General features: G+C 38.6%; 1 protein-coding gene across 6 annotated transcripts in view; it reads left to right on the top strand.

The window, feature by feature from the left end:
* LOC131146235 (uncharacterized) overlaps nt 1–19,166 on the top strand; it is a 65,218-nt gene that overhangs the window by 6,682 nt on the left and 39,370 nt on the right. The window lies entirely within an intron of this gene.

Genomic DNA, 19,166 nt, shown 5'->3' with positions numbered 1-19,166 from the left:
GTCTAATTCTATGTTTTTGCAGTTCTGTAATTCTAGATATTAGTTCTATTTAAGGCAGAAATGGTAAGATTGGATGATTGTAATCTTTAGCATAGAACATTGGGTTAGTACATTTGATGAGAGCAGCATCTCATCTAACATTCTGATATGACAAACATGTGCTTTGACATTCTTGCGTGGCATAGAACATTGGGTTAGTACATTTGATGAGAGCAGCATCTCATCTAACATTCTGATATGACAAACATGTGCTTAGACATTCTTGCGTGGCAGGCAAACTAAAAATACTCAACTCATGTGAGCACAGAAAAACCATGAGTACCAACTACTTGGGGAAATATAGTTTTATCATCTATTTAGGGTTATATACACCTAGTAGGTTATAAAGCATAGTTTCTGAATAATAGCAGAAGCAGGATTAATGCTTTGTGGGGGTGCAGAATGTGTCATCCCAAATTTTAGTGCAAAAACTTAGTAGGGAAAATATTTTAGGGTTGAGTTCTTGAGAGGATTCAAGAATTCTTCATTAATATTTCAGGGTGACCAATTTGGAATTGTCCACAAGGGTGGAATTGTCATTCAGTAAAACATGGAAAATGCCTCGGATACTATTACCAATGCTTTGAATAGGCTAACAACGGAAGTTGCAACCTTATGTAAAAGGCCCATGGAATTTCCTACCAAACAAGATGGTGGAATAGCTGTCGTCCCTCATAATTTTGAGTTGTGTGAAGGTCAAAATAATCATTTGAGTAGGGGAATTAAACTATAATCTCAAATTTTAGTGGTGATGGTTCTCTTGATGAATTTGATGATTGGGGGTACTCTTTGGAGTATTATTTCCAATGGTATGACATGAATGAGGCTAGAAGGTTGTACTTGGTTGCATCATAATTGAAGGGAACTGCTCGAATTTAATGGATTAAGAAACAGGAGATCTTTAGAAGGAGGAGATTTAGTGAGATTACAATGTGGGATGAAATGAAGTGAGGCATGCAGGTGCAATTTGTCCCTCCCAATTATATGCAGTGTGTTCATCTTGAACTCTTTGATTTAAAGCAGGAAGAAAAGTAGGGATGGAGTACACTAGTAGATTCCATCATTTGGCTACTCGTGCTGATATAGAATGGAAGGAGGATGTGATGTAGCTTTGTACAGAAAAGGGTTGAAGCCAGCTATTGCCTCCAAACTTGTTGCATGTCGTCTCAATAGGGTTGGGATGCAATACAGTTTGCCACTTAGATTGAGGAGGATATGCAACATGATCCTCCTAGAGCTACATCGAAATTTTGGTTTGAGAAGAGTACTAGTGGAGTTGTATGAGAGAAGAAAGTTGAGCAATTGCGTAAAGGAGTCAGACTAATACCCCTTGGAAGACTACTGAGATTTTTGGAATAACTTCTAAGAGCCAACTGTCACTCAATGCTTTACATCTCAAGGTTTTGGACATCGAGCTGCACAATGACCTAACCAAGTTATGACTGTTGTGGAAAAAGATGATGATGATGATGATGGCACTCAGTAGTTGAAGTTGAAATAGAAATCCCAAGTGACTTCAATGATGATGTCAATGTGAAAATATGTTTAGTGTTTTGACATATGCTCTCTTCCCACAAGGTAAAAGAAATAGAGGATTGGAGGTGGACCAACATCTTTCAAACTCAGGCGATTTTCCGAAAGAAGCTTTGTGCTTTGGTTATTGATCCTGATAGTTGTACAAATGTAGTTTGAAGAAGTTAAATTTGAAAGTTGAGCCTCATCCCAAACCATAGAAAATTGCTTGGGTGAATAAAAACCAACTTGAAGGTTTATGATGGTTGCTTACTCACCTTGAAGATTGGATCCATTGTAGAGACAGTGCAATGTGATATCATTCCTCACAAAAATTGTCATATCCTTTTTGGCAGTCCATGGTTATTTGATAGGAAGGTTAGGCATGATGGATATTAGAATTCTTATTCCCTCACCATTGAGCTCTCCCACTCATCAATTTGAAGTGTATCGCCGGTTCCTTTCTTATGAAACAAGGTGATTCTATTCATGGTGATAGACTCCTTGGTACTTTCCTCCGCCGATTTCTTCTGATGTAGGACGAGAAGCGGGTATTTGGATGGATCATTATGACCCTATTTGGAGGCCTGTGTTATAGAATAAGATCAATGGTTTATTGGGTCCTAAACCCAAATGTGCTTTGTTAGTTGTTTAATTACGTGTTTAAGTTTGTTTATATTAGGATTATGTATGATGGGGGTTTGTTTGTAATATTTGTGTATTCTAGGGTCGTGTTTGTAGTGTAATGTCGTTTTAGGGATGATATGTGTAATTTCATGTGAAGCAGCTTTCGTATAAATAGTGTCTCAAAGCCATGTCGTAGATAGTCATTTCTGAATTTGAATTTGAATTTGAAGTGAATGTGAGTTTCCCTTGTATATCCTCTCTCCTCTCTTCCCTTTTCTTCGTCCGTTCTCTTCTCCTACATCTTTCATGCTGCAGTTTCTTGATGCTGCTTCTGCATCACCATCCTTATGCTGATTACTCACAAGTCACAATCAAATTCTCACCCAGCTCCCCCTCCTCAAATGAAACATCCTCTAAACCTTCAAGCAAAGAAGGGGGCGCATAAGAAATATCCCCCAAACATCTGCAGAATCGGATCCATAATCCAGATTTTAAATATCTCATCCAACAATAAACTTCTATCACGAGCAAAATCACTTTCATAATCACCATCCTTTTTCGAAACATCTTCCCATTTTTTCTCCCTTTGAATTTGATTAACATTTTCTCATTAACAACCTTGGAGCAATTTTGAGATTCCTCAACATAAAAATTCCCAGCATCATCTATTTTTATAAATTATCCTCCCCACAAGATTGAATTTATAGATTTGTCTACAGACAGATTTTTCTCATCTTCCCCTTCTTTCCTTTGCTGATTGGCTCCTATAAACCTCCGTAACCACACCCGACTTACATTCATTTTCAAGATGTAAATTCCCCGAAATACTTCCCTCTTGACCCGAACCATTAATAAGAATCTCCTTAATCTGTTCTCCAGCTTATTGAATTTCCTGCTCCACCTGAGAGACTCTCCCCTAGGAAAAATTCTCCCTGCTCAAACCAACAACCCCACTGTCCTCGCATTTATCCCTTAAATCTTCTTGGGATCCTTTACTGCTTAAACTACCCTTAAATGGGTGGAATCTTTCCTTGCTGTTCGGTGCTTGTAAACCTTCATAACCACAACTGACTTACATTTCATTTGCATTCTGTAAATTTCCAGAAATACTTACCTCTTGTCCCAAACCATTAATAAGAATCTCCTTAATCTGTTCACCAGTTGATTGAATTTCTTGCTCCACCCAAGAGATTGCCCCCTTAGTATCTTTGGCAAATTTCTCCGCGCCCAAACCAACAGCACCGCTACCGTTACATTTATCCCTTAAATCTTCTTGGGTTCCTTTACTAAAACTGCCTCTAAAAGAAACCCCTTCACCTTCATTACTGCTGATCAGGCTCCTGGGATTTAAAGACATCATTTAAAATATGGACCTGGTCATTAGAGTGGCACATCTTAAAAAATAAGAGCCCTCTTTTTTTTCCAAAAAGCTGTCGATGTCCGTCTCTTTAAAGCAATGTGCCTGCTCAAATAGCTTGGCCCATCTTCTATAATAACGTGGCTCCTCCTTTCTCAAGTAGTTGACCCAAATCTAAGACAACCAATAAAAGCTCCCCGGCTCAGTATGCAATGTCTCATCATCCCCAAGAGAAACCCTAGTCGCCTCTAGAACCTGCTCACTCCAGCTGAAACTGTAGCCACCTTTGGCACTAGGAGTTTCCATCTCCAAATGAGGAATAATGGCTTCTGGAGCTGATTCTTTCAATTGCAGCTCAACTCCACAACGAAAGCTGATCTGTCCTTTTTCTGCAATGATTCCCTTGCTCAAAGGCAAATCGGCACTTTATGTCCTTTACTTTCGACATTATTTATCACTGCCACAACCTGACTCCACGATTGTTGATCTCACTGCAAATCTTCAACTATACCACCAGCCTTTTGATGGAGACCCCGAACCACCCCATTTCGCGGCATCTCCTGTGGCGATTCTGATTGTGTTTGAGCAAGAACATATACAGCTTCTTCCTCACTTTGTCTAACTACAGATTGAAGGTCTTTCCTTCGATCTGAATCAAATGCTTGCGTAAATCTACTGTCATTTTCTAACAATTCCATTGCGCAATACAATGTGAAAGAGCAAAGAAAGTTTCTCGAGAGAGTATTCCATTCGCCTTCATCAAAAGATGAGTGAAGTTTAAACTAAGAATCAGAAATATAAAATAAAATTTAAAATATAGAATGTTCATACATTAAGCAAGAATAAAAATACATTGCTATAGAACCTAATTTTTTGCTCCAAATTAAGTGTAGAAAAACACAAAAAAATTAACTTGAAAGAACTTATCTAATTGCACACTCATCAATTACTCGCGCAAACTTCAATTTCAATTATTAAGAATAATCTTCAAGTCACCTTTAATCTTGAGTATCGCTGGTAGTGAGGCAAATGAGTCGCCTGCGGTGAGTCTCTGACAACAAAACTCCAGGCAAAGATTGATCAGGGGTTGATGAATGCAATGATGGTGGTGGTGTGATAAGAACATCACAGGAAGTTAGGGATTCAAGTGGGGCTGACAGCTGGAAATTTTGGCTGGTGCATGGGGGGTCCTCTGGTGGTCAGTCAGCAATGATATTTGAGTGGAAGAGGTTTTGGGAGGTTCTATTTATGATGGTGTGGAAGGTAATGAGAAAAACTTAAAATGAAGAGGTGTTTGGAAAAATGGGATATGAATGGAAATTTTTGAAAAGTTCTGTTTTTTTTTTTTATTTTTTTCACTGAATTTCAGGGCAGAGAAGAATCAGAGAGAGAATGAAAAAAGAGAAACAGAGAGAAAAGGGGGAAGAAGAAGAAGCAGCAGCGGAGAGGGAGAGGGAAATTACAATAAAGTGGTGAGAAGGAAGAAGAGAAGAAGAGGGGGTAGAAGAAGAAGAGTGAAAGAGAGATGGGGTGATTGAAATGGAAGAATGAGATCATGGTTTGGCTCTGATACCAAATGATGCAGGGGCAGCATTAAGGATCTGCAGACATGAAAAAATGTAGGAGAGAAGGGAGGGAGAAGAGGGAAGAAAGGAGATATAAGGGGTAAACTCATGTTCACTTCAAATTCAAATTCAACAACTGCCTACAACATAGCTTTCACACACTATTTATAAGAAAGCTCTTCACATGAAATTACACATATATCCCTAAAATTACATTACGTTACAAAGACACCCCTAGAATACACAACTATTACAAACAAGCCCCCAACATACATAATCCTAATACATGCAAACTAAACACACATAATTAAACAACTAATTAACTAAGCACATTTGGGTTTAGGACCCAATAAATCATTGAACCTATCTTTTGACATAGGCCTTCAAATTGGGTTGAAATGATCCATCCAAATACTCGCTTCTCGTCCTACATCAGATGGGGTACTACCTATTCCTGTGGAGAAGATTAGTGAGCAGAATGTTGCTGTGAGTAATCAGCATAAAGACGGGAAATTACCTGCTGCTGTGGAGAAGATCAGTGAACAGGATGTTGCTGTTTAAAATCTTTTGGATAGAATGGGATTGTGGATGGTTGATCATGGAGGGAATGAAGTTTGATGGGATGGAGCTAAAAGTAAATCTAATAAAATTCAGAGGGATTAGCGAAACTTTGAAGCTCTATCAATTATGAAGGGAAGGGTTTAAGAAGGTTTTTAGTTAGGATTTTTTATTTGTTTTTATTTTATGTTTCTAGGTTTTTATTTGTATTATTTATTTTTCAGTTTTTGGATTTTGAGGATCTCTTGTCCTCCCTTACCTTTATAACTTTTTTTATTCTCTTTCTTAATATATTACTTTTTAAATCAAAGAAAACAATTACCACTTTACCTAAAAGCTTAAGCTTTTAAAATGTGGGCCGACCATGTATTTCAAGCCTTAACAAACTTGAACATGCAGCCCAATTGCATGTGGAGAGATAAACACATGATAGACAACAGCCGTTACAAGGAATAAGATAATTCTTAACAAACAAACAAAAAATTGGTGAAACAAGACTAGAAAAGAAGAAGCTTATGCTGTTATGTTGTGAGCCAACAATGTATGTCAAGCCTTAGCAGCATGCTTCTTCTCGCCAATAGCAATTAAAGCAACAAAGATGTCATCCAATACTTCTGTGTATACTTGATTAAGATACGCTAAAAATCATTTAAAACATTAGTATGTAGGAATGTGGGATCAAAACATGCCAATCCATATGTTTTAAACAAGTTTGCCAACGTAAAAAATAAATTGAAGGACACTCTGTCTGTTATCTATTATATAACATCTGCAATGGCTACAACCATACAGTGTGACCGTTACCATAACACGTACTGTGACCACCTTTTAAAACCATGGGTGCATCTCTCCTTCTGACATGGAAAATCCTTCCTGACCTAAAAATCACCAGCCTTGTAAGAGGCACTTTTTTCCTTTAATTTTCCCTCGTTTTCCTTTATTTTTAAATTGAGTCTAGATCCTTAGCCCTTGAATTGTGTAAAAATAGTATGAATATTCGTTTGCTTCCTCTCACTTGTCTCCTCTTATGTTTACTTTTGGTCTTTGACTAGGCTCATTGTTCTTGAGGATTTAGGTTTAAACTTCCCTTAGCACCCTTAGGAATCTCTCCTAACCATCGTAGGTTAATGTGGTGATTGATACCCCTAAAAATATTTTAAGCCATTTCAGCTTGTGCAAAGCTCAAATGCCCTTTATTCTATCCCCATACTGCCCTTATGAAATTTAGGCTTGTATGAGGCTCACCAGCCTTTATCTCAATGCTCTTATGAAATTTTCCCATTCATTCAAGCTTGTGTCCGCTAATGCTCTTTATTCAATCTAGGTGCAGCATCCTTGGGAAATTTTCTTGGCCATTTAGGCTGGTATGGGTCAATGCCCTTTATCCTATCCAGGCTCACAGCCATTTTGAAATTTTCTTAGCCAAATAAACTTATTGCTGGGCTCATTGTCCTTTATCCTGTCTGAGTGAATGGCCTTAAGTAATTTTCTTAACCACTTAGACTTGTGCTGAACTCAATGCGCTTATCCTATCTGGGTTTAGTCCCTTTAGCAAAAATTTTTAACCATTTAGCCATGTGCTGGGCTCAATGCCCTTTAGCCTATCCGGGATCAACACCCTTAGGAAAGTTTTTAGCCATTTAGATTTGTGATGGTCTTACTGCCCTTTATCCTATCTAAGCTCACTACCCTTGAGAAATTTAGGCTTGGGCCAGACTCTGAACCCCTTATCCAATCAGAGCTCAATTCCCTTAGAGAATTTTATAAGACATTTAGAATTTTTGTGGGCTAAGGTCAGGAAAGTAGAATAACTGCATGGAAGATACAGGGAAAAATATGAACCGCACAAATACAAACAACCATAAAGTAAAAGAGACTAGTTACTGATAATGATAGCAAAGATTTTCTGAATTCCAAGTACAAGGTATGGCTAAACCCCACTGAGTATGTTCCTAGTCAAAGTGTTTCCTAGCTTGATTCCAAAGGGACCCTCCCGATTAGCTCTGAGCTTCAAGTCAGCTTGCTGGTAATTTCCTTGGGGCTAAGTCATTATCCCATAGCAGCTTTCCTCAACTTGCTTATTGTGAAATTGGGTGGTTTTGTGCCAATAAGCTACCGTCTAGATTGTAGCTTGTTCACAGGTTTAGTAGATCTAAGTTGAATTCCCAAGTCCTCACTATTGCTCAGTGCACTATAGGCCTGACTAGGTGAGAAGGCAGACCTAATTCAAACAAACTAAATGCTTTTGTTCTGAATGCTAAGTTGAATGGTGTCTTCCGATGGTTATTCTGCATGTTGCTCGGTATGATGCCCACATGATCATTAAGAGCTCCCCTTCCTATTTCAATAATTTAATTTCCACCTTAGTCTTTATAGCATGGAGGATTATTTTATTCGTCACGCCTACTAGTCCATACCTTTGTGGGTAGTTAACTAAAATGTAGGAGGTACAGATGTTCAATTCTGCGCAGAAAGCTTTGAATTTAGTGTTGTCAAACTGAATTCGATTGTCCATCAAGATTGCTCCAAGTGTCCCAAATCAACATCTTACAAATTTCCAAAAAGAAATTCTGACTAGACCACTCAACTATGTGAGCTAAGGCTTCAGCAGCTTCAATCCATTTTCTGAAAGTAATCTACTACTGCCAGAAGGAACTTTTAGTGCCCAGCTGATTTTTTGAAGGGCCTAAGGAGATCCACCCCATTTTGGACAAAAGGCCATGGTGATTTGTTAACAATGTGGCTAGAAACCTAGAGATGCGGGATTGGAAGTGTCACATTTTTTTGGCAACGTCTATTACATCCTTTTGAAGGGTTGACTAATATTATTTGGAGGAATTTACAGGCAAGTCATGTGCCCCCCTAAATGATCGCACATACATCATGTATTTTTTTTGGAGAAACATAATGCGCATCTTTTGGGGATAAGCATCACATGAGAGGTAGTGTGTATGATCATGTCTTGTCCCTAGAGTTAGTACCAGGCTGCCCTACATAACATTCTCTTGCTTTGTTTCGATATGTAGAAAGTGATCTATCTTTGAGGTAGGACATGATGTGTTCCCATACTTAGATCACCATTTTATCAATGCTTCTGTGTGGTATTACTATTAAAATGACAATCTGTCAGTGTCTTGTGGTTATGAAAGTCTCAAACCTAGAAAGTGCATTGCCTGAGTTCCCACTCCTCAAAATATGATGGATCCTGAAGAACTAAGACTTAAGTGGTTTTACGTTTGCTTTTTTGTGGTATTGCTTCATCACTGGAACTCGAGCCTCAAGGTTCCTCAGCACCTGGTTGACAACTAGATGTGAGTCACTCTAGACCTCTAAATAATCTATGCCCATGGACTGAAGCCTGGTCAACAATGCTTCCTATTCAGCTTCATTATTATACCACCTTGAAGTCAAAAGTGCAAAGCTTATTTTGTAACACATTGATCTGCTCAAACTAGGATCAGCCCTACTTTACCCTTATCTATCTGGAAGAGCCATCTATGTAGAGAGTCCATGTAGCCTTTTTCCAACCTCATGTTTATCTAGGATGGTGCATCCTGCTAGGAAATTAGCATTAAAAACATCGTTTTAAATTGTGGCCTTTACATAACGAAAATTCATCTTCCAATACCGTTTTAGACCACTTTAGCAGTGAGTGTAAAAGCACATCTATAACAACCAATTCTTCACCATAAGGGGCCATAAATGTCACTGTTCCATCACGAGCCATAAAAGCCGCTTTGTTAGTAGCCCCACGATTTTTTATCTGTAAAGTGACTTTTAATTGAAAAGAGGAATTCTTAAGAGGAATTCTTATTTGAAACAAGAGGATTTTAATTTCAAACAAGAGGATTTTTTATCTAAGACAAGCTTCTGTTTTCGATTGCAAAAATTCAAAGAAGGAGAGATTGACCACAGCACAGAGAGAGAGAGAGAGAGAGATATAGAGGGAGAGGGAGGGAGGGAGGGAGGGAGGGAGACAGAGAGAGAGATTTAAACACAAAGTGAAATTTATCTCTTGATTTATCTTGTTTAATTTTTATTAAAACAAAATATTATTAGGTATTACAAGGGATTTTGAAATTATGTGAAAAATGAAACTTTCAACAACATTTTATTCAATCATTCATATTTAAATTATTTTTATTTGTATAATTAATCATATTTAATTGATTTATGAATTTCATTTATATCAAGCTAATTTGTTTAATATACATATTATATTACAACTATTGTATCTCATACACAACATAAATGTATTTAATTTTTAATATGTTAGTTCAAAAACATACATTATTATGTCTATTAACCATTTCTATAGTTTCATTAAACAAATCCATGCTTTACTACTACTTTCCATCATGTTTTCAAATTGAAACCTAAATTGACATGGAAATTGAAATTTCCATACTTTTGGAGCGTCAAAATTTTAGTCGAAATTGAAATTTAAGACCTTGCCTGCACGAAGATAGAGATTGGTCATGAGTCTCGTAATCATCACTGCAGCCAAACAGTGATACATCATCCCTATGTCTTGGCTTGAATCTTGTTGCCAATTGCACATGAGAGAGAGAGAGAGAGAGAGAGGGGGGGGGGGGGGGGGGAGAGAGTGCACAGGCATGTGTGTGTGTGCGTGTCAAAGTGGAAGGCTTGCTGGAAGAGTTTGTGGATCTTTGACTCTTCATGCAGCCATCAGCTGTGATTTCAAGAAAGTTTTATCTGAAAAAAAAAAAGAGGCTCTTGTAGACTTTCAAGAAACTTTACTTCTATAGTACTGTACTTTAAATAATAAAATAATAATACATTTAGAAATGATACTAATATAATTTATTACTGTTAATAATAAAATAGTAATATATTTTGTAAGTAGTACATGATATATACTAATTTTTTTTTTTTTTACATTTGAATTTTATTATTGTACTTAAGCAAAAAATATGTTTGTAATTTAAAATTTTAATATATTTTATTTTACATGCATCATGTCCCTAATTAATTACTTTTCAATTTTTATATTTTAAGACATGTTGGTATATATAGTGAAAATTGAATATATATATATATATGTATATATATATATATATATATATATATTTTCTTACAAACACTGCTCTGAAACTAATATAGAATTTATTTTCTCAACTCAGTATTGTTTGTTAAAACTCATATTTTAAAAGATCATATGCTTATTCTTCAATATAGGCATGACTGCTTGCTTGAAAAAAAAGATTCACAGCTGCTGCAGCGGCTTCCTGCTTTGTCTGCTACTCCCGCTTCCTGTTACACCCACGACCATTGCATGATATTAGCTGTGACCACTATTTAAAACCACTAGCAAGGACCAAAGACTTTGTAATGAGCATGGGCTTGTACTTGAAGTATACATCAAACTCACTCAATTCAAATACAATCTGATCAGCTTGCTGAACATTTCTTGCTTTTACAGCACTTTTTTGAAAGGCTGGTCAATATTACAATGGTGTGAGCCAAAAAGCAGTGCCTCAGCATCCTTGCGAAAGTTATGAGGAAGTAGGCCAACTTCTCCATGCACTGATATCACTGATATGGTCCTCATAATAAGTGGCAAGCATAGTACATTGGCTAGTGTTGTCACTTATCTTCTCTAACTAAAACCAAGCTAACAGCAGAATAGGGAACTGCAAACTTAAAGATAAAGGTTGTAATCCAGCTCAGGCTTGGTAAGTAGAGGCAGAAATCTAAGAAATCTTTTTGAGTTCCTCAATGGCACATTGACTTTATTCAGTGGATTTGTAGCACCACTCTGAGCACAGTGAAGAAACAAAAGCCACCCAGGATATGAGCTGGCTTAAAGCTGGAATTCTCTTATTAGCTTTTAGAGGTAATAAATGTTCCAAAGTGATTATGTATCTAACAGGGCTTGTACTTTTGTAGATTCAGTTTGATTACCCTTTTAAGTTGCCCTAAAGCCCAAAAAACTCCTCAACTAAACCTTGAAAGCACACTTGATCTTGTTATGTTCCATCTGGTACTTCTTCAGCACTCCAAGGTTTTCTCCAGGCTTAAGATGTATCCTTGGGACTGATGACTCCTTACCAGCATGTCATCAAAATATGCTTGTCATGTTCTTGTCCATCTATTATTTAAAGATTTGGTTTTGATAAGTAGCCCTTATCCTTTTAGCCCGCATGACATAACACAGTAAGGTGCCACTCTCTATGATGAAAAATGGTGTTTCCTCATCCTTGTGGAGAATGAGGATTTGACTTAACTGGAAAATTGATCCATGAAATTCAAAAACTCTTGCCCTGCATCTATTAATTGATCAATTTTAGCTAGGGGGGAACCATCCTTCAAGGAAGCTTTTTTAAGATTCACAAAATCTATGCAAATTCATATTCTCCATTTGCTTTTATAACCAACACGACATTAAAGCCACTCTAGGTAACTTACCTCGCACATGAACGCCAGCCTTTCAGAGCTTTTGAACCTCCTCATCAATTGCCTTGTTGCACTTTTGAGCAAACATTCACTTCATCTTGCTTTACGATGATTGCGGTGGGTCAGCATTCAGTTATTGCAGATGACTCTTAGATTATTAGCATGTCCTATAAGGTCCATGTGAATGCATCAGCATTCTTTTTAAGGAAATCCATCAGCTCTTCCTTGAAGGATGGATGCAGACCAGAACCAATGTGAACAACTCTAGTAGGGTCCTATTCATTGAGCTTGATTAGCTCAAGCTCTTCCACGAGGGAGCCTTTGCTCAAGCTCTTCCACCGGGGAGCCTTTCTTTTTAATTTTCTAGATTCGTGTAGTCTCTATCTTCTTCGATGTGGCTAAGAGCATTTCCTGGACATCGTTTGATCTCCTCTCTCCAGTACCAAGCCCTCTTGCGAATTTAACCATCTCAAAGACTTGAGGCGTGGACAAGTTAAAATGGCATTTTATGTAGAGGAGGATATACCACTAAAATGTCCACCATGTTCCCCTTCCTTGGGACAATGACCAATGCCAGCAGTAACAGATCATTCCCCTAAGGTTGGACTACCTCCCCTGCAAAGCCACAGACTAGCTTCAATCGGTCTGAGCTAATATTCATCTTGTTCAGGGTATTCTGGTGTATTATATCTTCTTTTATCGACAAGGACCCCACTGACTATGTATTTTGCTGCTGCAAAGTTACAGCTAGAGCATCTTCATGAGGGAAGTACAGTCCCGAAGATCTTGACCAGAGAACAAGATAACTAATCCTAAAGAGTACAACAAGGTGTTCCTTTTTCATTTTCTTGATTTGTTCTCTGGTTTGTATATCTGGGTTGCGGATCTCTAGGTGGATGTGCTGTCTTGTTCCGTAGGCCCTTAGGATGTGACATTGGTGGTCCCCATCACGTTTTACTTTGTCATAATCCAGCTTCCTCTCTTATTGCCATGCAGGATGTCCAACAAATCTCCCAAATGAGAACTAACACATTCATTCGTTAACAGCGATCCCTGGTGTCATGACTGTAATCTTAATGGATCTGGCAATATTGGTCGAAGTGCTGTTGTTCTGAGTGCAGGCACAAGGGCTCAAACCAACCAGTGCTTCCTGAATCTACATCAATATCTACCTGTTAAAAGTGTAAGTGGGACAGAATGCTCAAATGGCCTCTCAGGATGAATTCTTGTTTTTTTTCACCTATTTTTTTCTTCTTCAGGGTTCTCTTTTCAGTGGTGCAAGGTAGTCTCCCTAGTTCTTTCCTTCCTCCTCTTGTCCTTTCTCAGTTCAAAATCAGGCCTTTGCTGGCTGATCTCCTCAATGCTGCATACTTCTCCGTTCTCTACAAGAGCAAGAAGCAGTTTTTTTCGGAACCTCTAGAAGACAAAGAATATAAAACTAGATGTCTGGAGACCATATATTAGGGTGAGCACAACTACTCCGTCTGAGTTCCTTATCTCCAGTGCTTCAATGTTGAAATGGAGGTACTCATAATAGGCTCCCCTTCTCTATGTCAAAGCTCTATGAGGTTTGCAAAGGTTCTCTGCATCCCCTGGCTGCTAGTAAATTGATCAATAAAAAATATACTAAACTAGCAAAAAGAGCATGCCAAGGTCATCCTAAGGCCAGAGTACCAAGTCCAGGCTGATTTCATTTGGGCAGTTGTTGAAGTCATGCAAATGATAGCACCTGATGCTCTACATGGAGACCATTAGAGCCTAGTGGTTTATTGGATCCATACAAGCATCATAAGATTCCATAGTTGACATTTGGAATCATGGTTTTAAATAGAGGTCATGAGTAACATTGCGTAATGGTTGTTGTTGTAGAGGTAAGCAGGAATAGCAGATGTTACATGATTGGAAGGGGCTACAGCAGCTGTGAATTTCTTTTTCAGGCAGGCACAACCATGCCTATATTGAAGACTGTAGAGTAATTGGGTAAAATGGAAGACCTGAACTCAAGGATGGGTCCCTCCCTCTATTTATAATATATATAAGTACAATAGGAATGACCACAATACTTTTACTAACTCACACTTATTACTAAACAAACTCTTAATACATAATAATAATGATAAAAAAACTAAATAACCATTAACACTCCCCCTCAAGGTGGAGCATATATATCATATGCTCCTAGCTTGTTACAAATGAATTTCACACTAGCACCTCACAAGTCTTTAGTGAAAAAATCAGCAAGTTGAAATTCAGACTTCACCAAAGTGGTCGTAATGAGCTTCTACACAAGTTTCTCTCGAATAAGTGGCAATCAACTTCAATGTCTTTGTCCACTCATGGAAGACAGGGTTGGAGGCAAATAAGTTCACATGTAGTGTGCGCCATAGCCCTATACTTTGATTCAACACCCGACCTGGCCACCACAGTTTGTTTCTTACTTTTCGAAGACACAAAATTGCCACCGCAAAGATACAATACTCGGTTGTGGATCATCGATTGGAAGGTGATCTGACCCAATCTACGTCTGTATATCCCCAACTATGAGTGTGACCTCAATCCTGATATGAGAGACCTCTCCCTATTGCAACTTTGAGATGTCTCAAAATGTGAATTACTGCTTCCTAGTGATTTGTTCTTGGGGAATTGAGAAATTGACTCACAGCACTTGTTGCAAAGGATATATCTGGTTGATTGATTGTAAGATAATTCAACTTTCCAACAAGTCTCCGGTACCGACTTGGGTTAGGCAACAAATCACCCATATCTGACATTAACTTACTCTTGGGATCCATGGGTGTATCAACATGTTTGGATCCCAACAACCCCGTCTCGTCTAAAAGATCAAGAATATACTTCCTCTGTACGAGATCTCGATACTTCTATACCCAAGAAGTACTTAAATAGTCCCAAGTCTTTGGTCTAAACTTACTTTGTACAAAAAGCTTTAGGTCCTGGATGCCATGATACTAAGATCTCGATACTTCTATACCCAAGAAGTACTTCAATGGTCCCAAGTCTTTGGTCTGAAAGTTACTTTGTACAAAAAGCTTTAGGTCCTGGATGCCACGTTCATCATCACCAGTGATCACAATGTCATCCACATATACAAGAAGCAAAATTTTGCCTGATGAAGTATGACGATCAAATACACACCAATGAAGGCCAAACTCAAGTACTACAACACTAAAACGGCCAAACCATGCTCTTGGAGATTGTGTTAATCCATACAATGATTTCTTAAGGCGACGTACTAAGCCTGACTCCCTTGAGCACAAACCCAGGGGGTTGCTCCATATATACCTCCTTATGAAGATCACCATGTAGGAAAGCATTCTTCACATCTAATTGATGTAGAGGCCAATGACAAGAGGTGGCTAAAGAAAGGAAAAAATGTACTGAGGCAAGTTTAGCGATCGGGGAGAATGTGTATGAGCAATCCAAACCATACACCTGAGTATACCCCTTAGCAACAAGGTGGGCCTTCAGATGAGCCATAGAACCATTAGGATTGACTTTCACATTGTACACCTAGCGACAACCAACCACAGACTTATCAGGAGGAAGAGGTTCCAAATCCCCAATATCATTATCATTTAGTGCATGCATCTCTTCAATCATTGCTGTCCTCCACCCATAATGGGATAGGGCTTCAGAAATAGATCTTGGAAGAGCAATAGACGATAGAGTACTAACAAAATGTTAATAAAAGGGTGACAAGAAATCATAACAAACAAAATTATATATTAGATGTTCGGTACAAGTGCATTTACCTTTTCGAACAACTATTTGAGGATCAACATCATGAGAAATAAGATCATCCGACGAGGGAACTAAAGGCATAGTAGTAGAAGTTGGAGGAGGCGCTTCCCCTTTGAGTCGCTGTGCGTATACTTGCAAATTGGGATGATTCAAGCGACGAGAAGGACTCAAACTGGATGAAGATGTAGGAGGATTGGGCACAAATACTAAGTTTCGATCTCGAAGGCAAGGCAGAGGAAGGGACTGATCAAGGTCAACAGAACTCAAGGACTAGCCTAGAAAAATACATTTGATAGCATGAGGATCCAACTTATCCTTTCCTGGAGATAATTGATGGACAAAGCACACAACCAAATATACTAGGAGGAAGGGAGAACAAAGGAGCCTTAGAAAAGGCAACTGAATATGGGTTTTTACCACCAAGGATAGAGGATGGCATTTTAGTGATGAGGGAGATAGCTATGAGCACAACATCACTCCAAAAGACTTCTGGGACATTCATTTGATACAATAGGGTACGAGTGACTTCAAGAATATGTTTGTTTTTCCACTCTGCAACTCTATTTTGTTGTGGAGTGTGGGCACAAGCGGACTGATGTATCATTACCGGAGTTAGTCATATAAGTACTGAATTGGGAATTGAAGTACTCCTTAGCATTATTACCGTGAAGTATCCTGATTGACATATCAAATTGAGTCTTTATTTGGGAACAGAAAGCACAAAAGATATCAAACAACTCAGAACAATCTTTCATTAAATATAACTAAGTCATCCTAGAGTAGTCATCAACAAATGTAACAAAATACCAAAACCCCAACTTTGATGTGAGTCATGTGACACAACTAGGACTCCAAATATTATAATGGATGAGCATGAAAGGACTAACCACCCTTTTGTCGACCTAGGGAGCAAAAGGAACTCGATTATGCTTGCCCAATTGACAAGACACACTCAAGATTAGACACAGAACTTGTTGTAGGAACTAGCTGTTTCAAGTTGTTCAAGGACGGATGACCAAGGTGACAATGGATTTGAAGTGGTGTAGCAGCAACTATGCAAGCAATGGGTGGAGAAGGCATCTCAAAGTAGTGAAGTCCACGAGCCTCACGTCCTATGCCAATTGTCTTTCTCGTCTTCAGATCCCGAATGACCACAGAATCAGGAATGAATGTGATAGAACAATTTAGTGACTTTGTAAGCTTACTAACTGACATAAGATTGAAAGTAGATTTAGGAATGTATAAAGTAGAAGGTAGAGAGAAGGAGTAGGATTTATTGTTCCCATCCCATTAACAGCAATAGTGGACCCATCAGCAAGGTTAACTTGAGGGAGATTTTTAGGATATTGGAGATCAGAAAAGAAGTTGGTTGCACCTATTATATGGTCAGTGGCAGCAGAATAAATAATCCAAGGACGAGTAGGAAGGATACCAGATGACATGCAGACTGTAGGATTACCTTTTTGGACAAAAGAGGCAATATGATAAGATGCTTGTTGAGATAATTGATACTGTAGAAACCTTGAATACTTCTCCTCTAATATAGTCATAGCACACGGTTCACTCAAACAAGTGGCTAACGAAGGAATCATATTTTTGGGATTTGCAAAGCCATCCCAACATTCACAAACTCAGACCAAAGATCATAAGATTTATTGCTGGAACAATCGGAACAACCACGAATGAGGTGACCCACCATGAACAGGTCACAGATAAATCAGTACAAGGCTGCCATAGCACAAGAAACTCAGATGCAGCCCCAAGAAAGCAACACTGCCACAGCCTCACAAAAAAAAAACACTTATGAGCACTGCCACTGCTCCAAGAAGATCACCAATGACCATTATTAACACTAACAACAACTAACGAATTACAATGAGTGTATTGTCACAACAAAGACTGGATCTCAGGTGCAGCCCCAAGAAAGCAACACTGCACTGGAACAATTGGAGAGGTGAACCACTGAAACTACCATTAACAAATCACCAAGAACCTCAGGTGCAGCCCCAAGAAAGCAACACTGCCACAGCCTCACAAAAAGAACACTAATGAGCACTGCCACTGCTCCAAGAAGATCACCAATGACCATTACTAACACTAACAACAACTAACGAATTACCATGAGTGTATTGTCACAACAAAGACCTGATATCTGAGCAAAAAACGCATGCCCAACAGCTTGATATTTTGGTATATGGAAGGAATTAGAACATTGAATAAAAAACACAGCAAATCCCACAGTCTCAGACCCAATAAACTCAATAACCATTGATAAACAGCTTCACGAAGCATCAAACCACTCCTTGGGTGCTGCACTGCCACGGACGAGGTTAGAAACTCACCGAAAGATATAGCACTGCCACCACCCTCACAACAGAACATATGAATACTGCCATGGCTCCAAAAAACTCACAAAGAAGCCTTCGCAAAACTTGAACAGAAATTAACGGAATGCCGTGAGTGCATAGATGGAAAAGGTTAATTTTTGAGCAAAAAACTGACCTAACAGCTTGATAATATAGTCTAGAGAAGGAATCAGAGCATGGAAGAGGGAAAAAAAAGAAAAACACGGCCAGAAATTCACTCACGCGCTGGCGTGTGGGGTCGGCCCTGCTGGCATTTTGCCTTCCTGTGGGGGTTCCTCTGGTGATGGGTTTTGTGGGGTGAGTCGTCGGGGGGGGGGGGGGGGGGGGGGTTGTGTTGGGTGTATGGTTGGTTTTGTGAAATAATATGGGATGGAGGAGAATCTGAGAAGGACAGCGACGGGAATGGTGTTTTCCGGCGACGGCTGAGGAGATTAGGGCTTAGTCTGGATAATGCTTTGATACCATGTTGAGTAATTGGGTAAAATGGAAGGCCTAAAATCAGTGATATGTCTCTCCCTTTATTTGTAATATATGTAAGTACAATTGGAATGACCACAATACCCTTACTAACTCACACTTATTACTGACAAAACTCCTAAGACATAATAATAATGCTAAAAGACTAAATAACCATTAACAAAGACTAAGCATATGCTTTTTTAAGGTACGATTTTTAATGTATGTTGGGTCATTTTATCTACCTACAAAATATATTTAGTTGAGAAAATAAATTTTATATTAATTTCAGCGCTCTGTAAGAAAATTTATATTTTAAAGGTTTACTACACTGAAAAAGAGATGCAGGAGGAAACTTTTGCAATTCCTTCTCAGCCCATGATAGCATGTATGAAGCTTTGTGTGCCAAGATGAGTTCCCACCAGATTCTTCCCTAAAAATCTTAAGATTCCTGCTCTTACTGTCTGTCAATCTCTATCTTGAATAGTTTTTCACAATGGAAATCTCACT

This window comes from Malania oleifera, chromosome 13, assembly GCF_029873635.1.
Source record: "Malania oleifera isolate guangnan ecotype guangnan chromosome 13, ASM2987363v1, whole genome shotgun sequence".
Classification (NCBI taxonomy): Eukaryota; Viridiplantae; Streptophyta; class Magnoliopsida; order Santalales; family Ximeniaceae; genus Malania; species Malania oleifera.
Note: the sequence above shows the minus strand (reverse complement) of the source record. Positions and strands in the feature narration are given on the sequence as shown.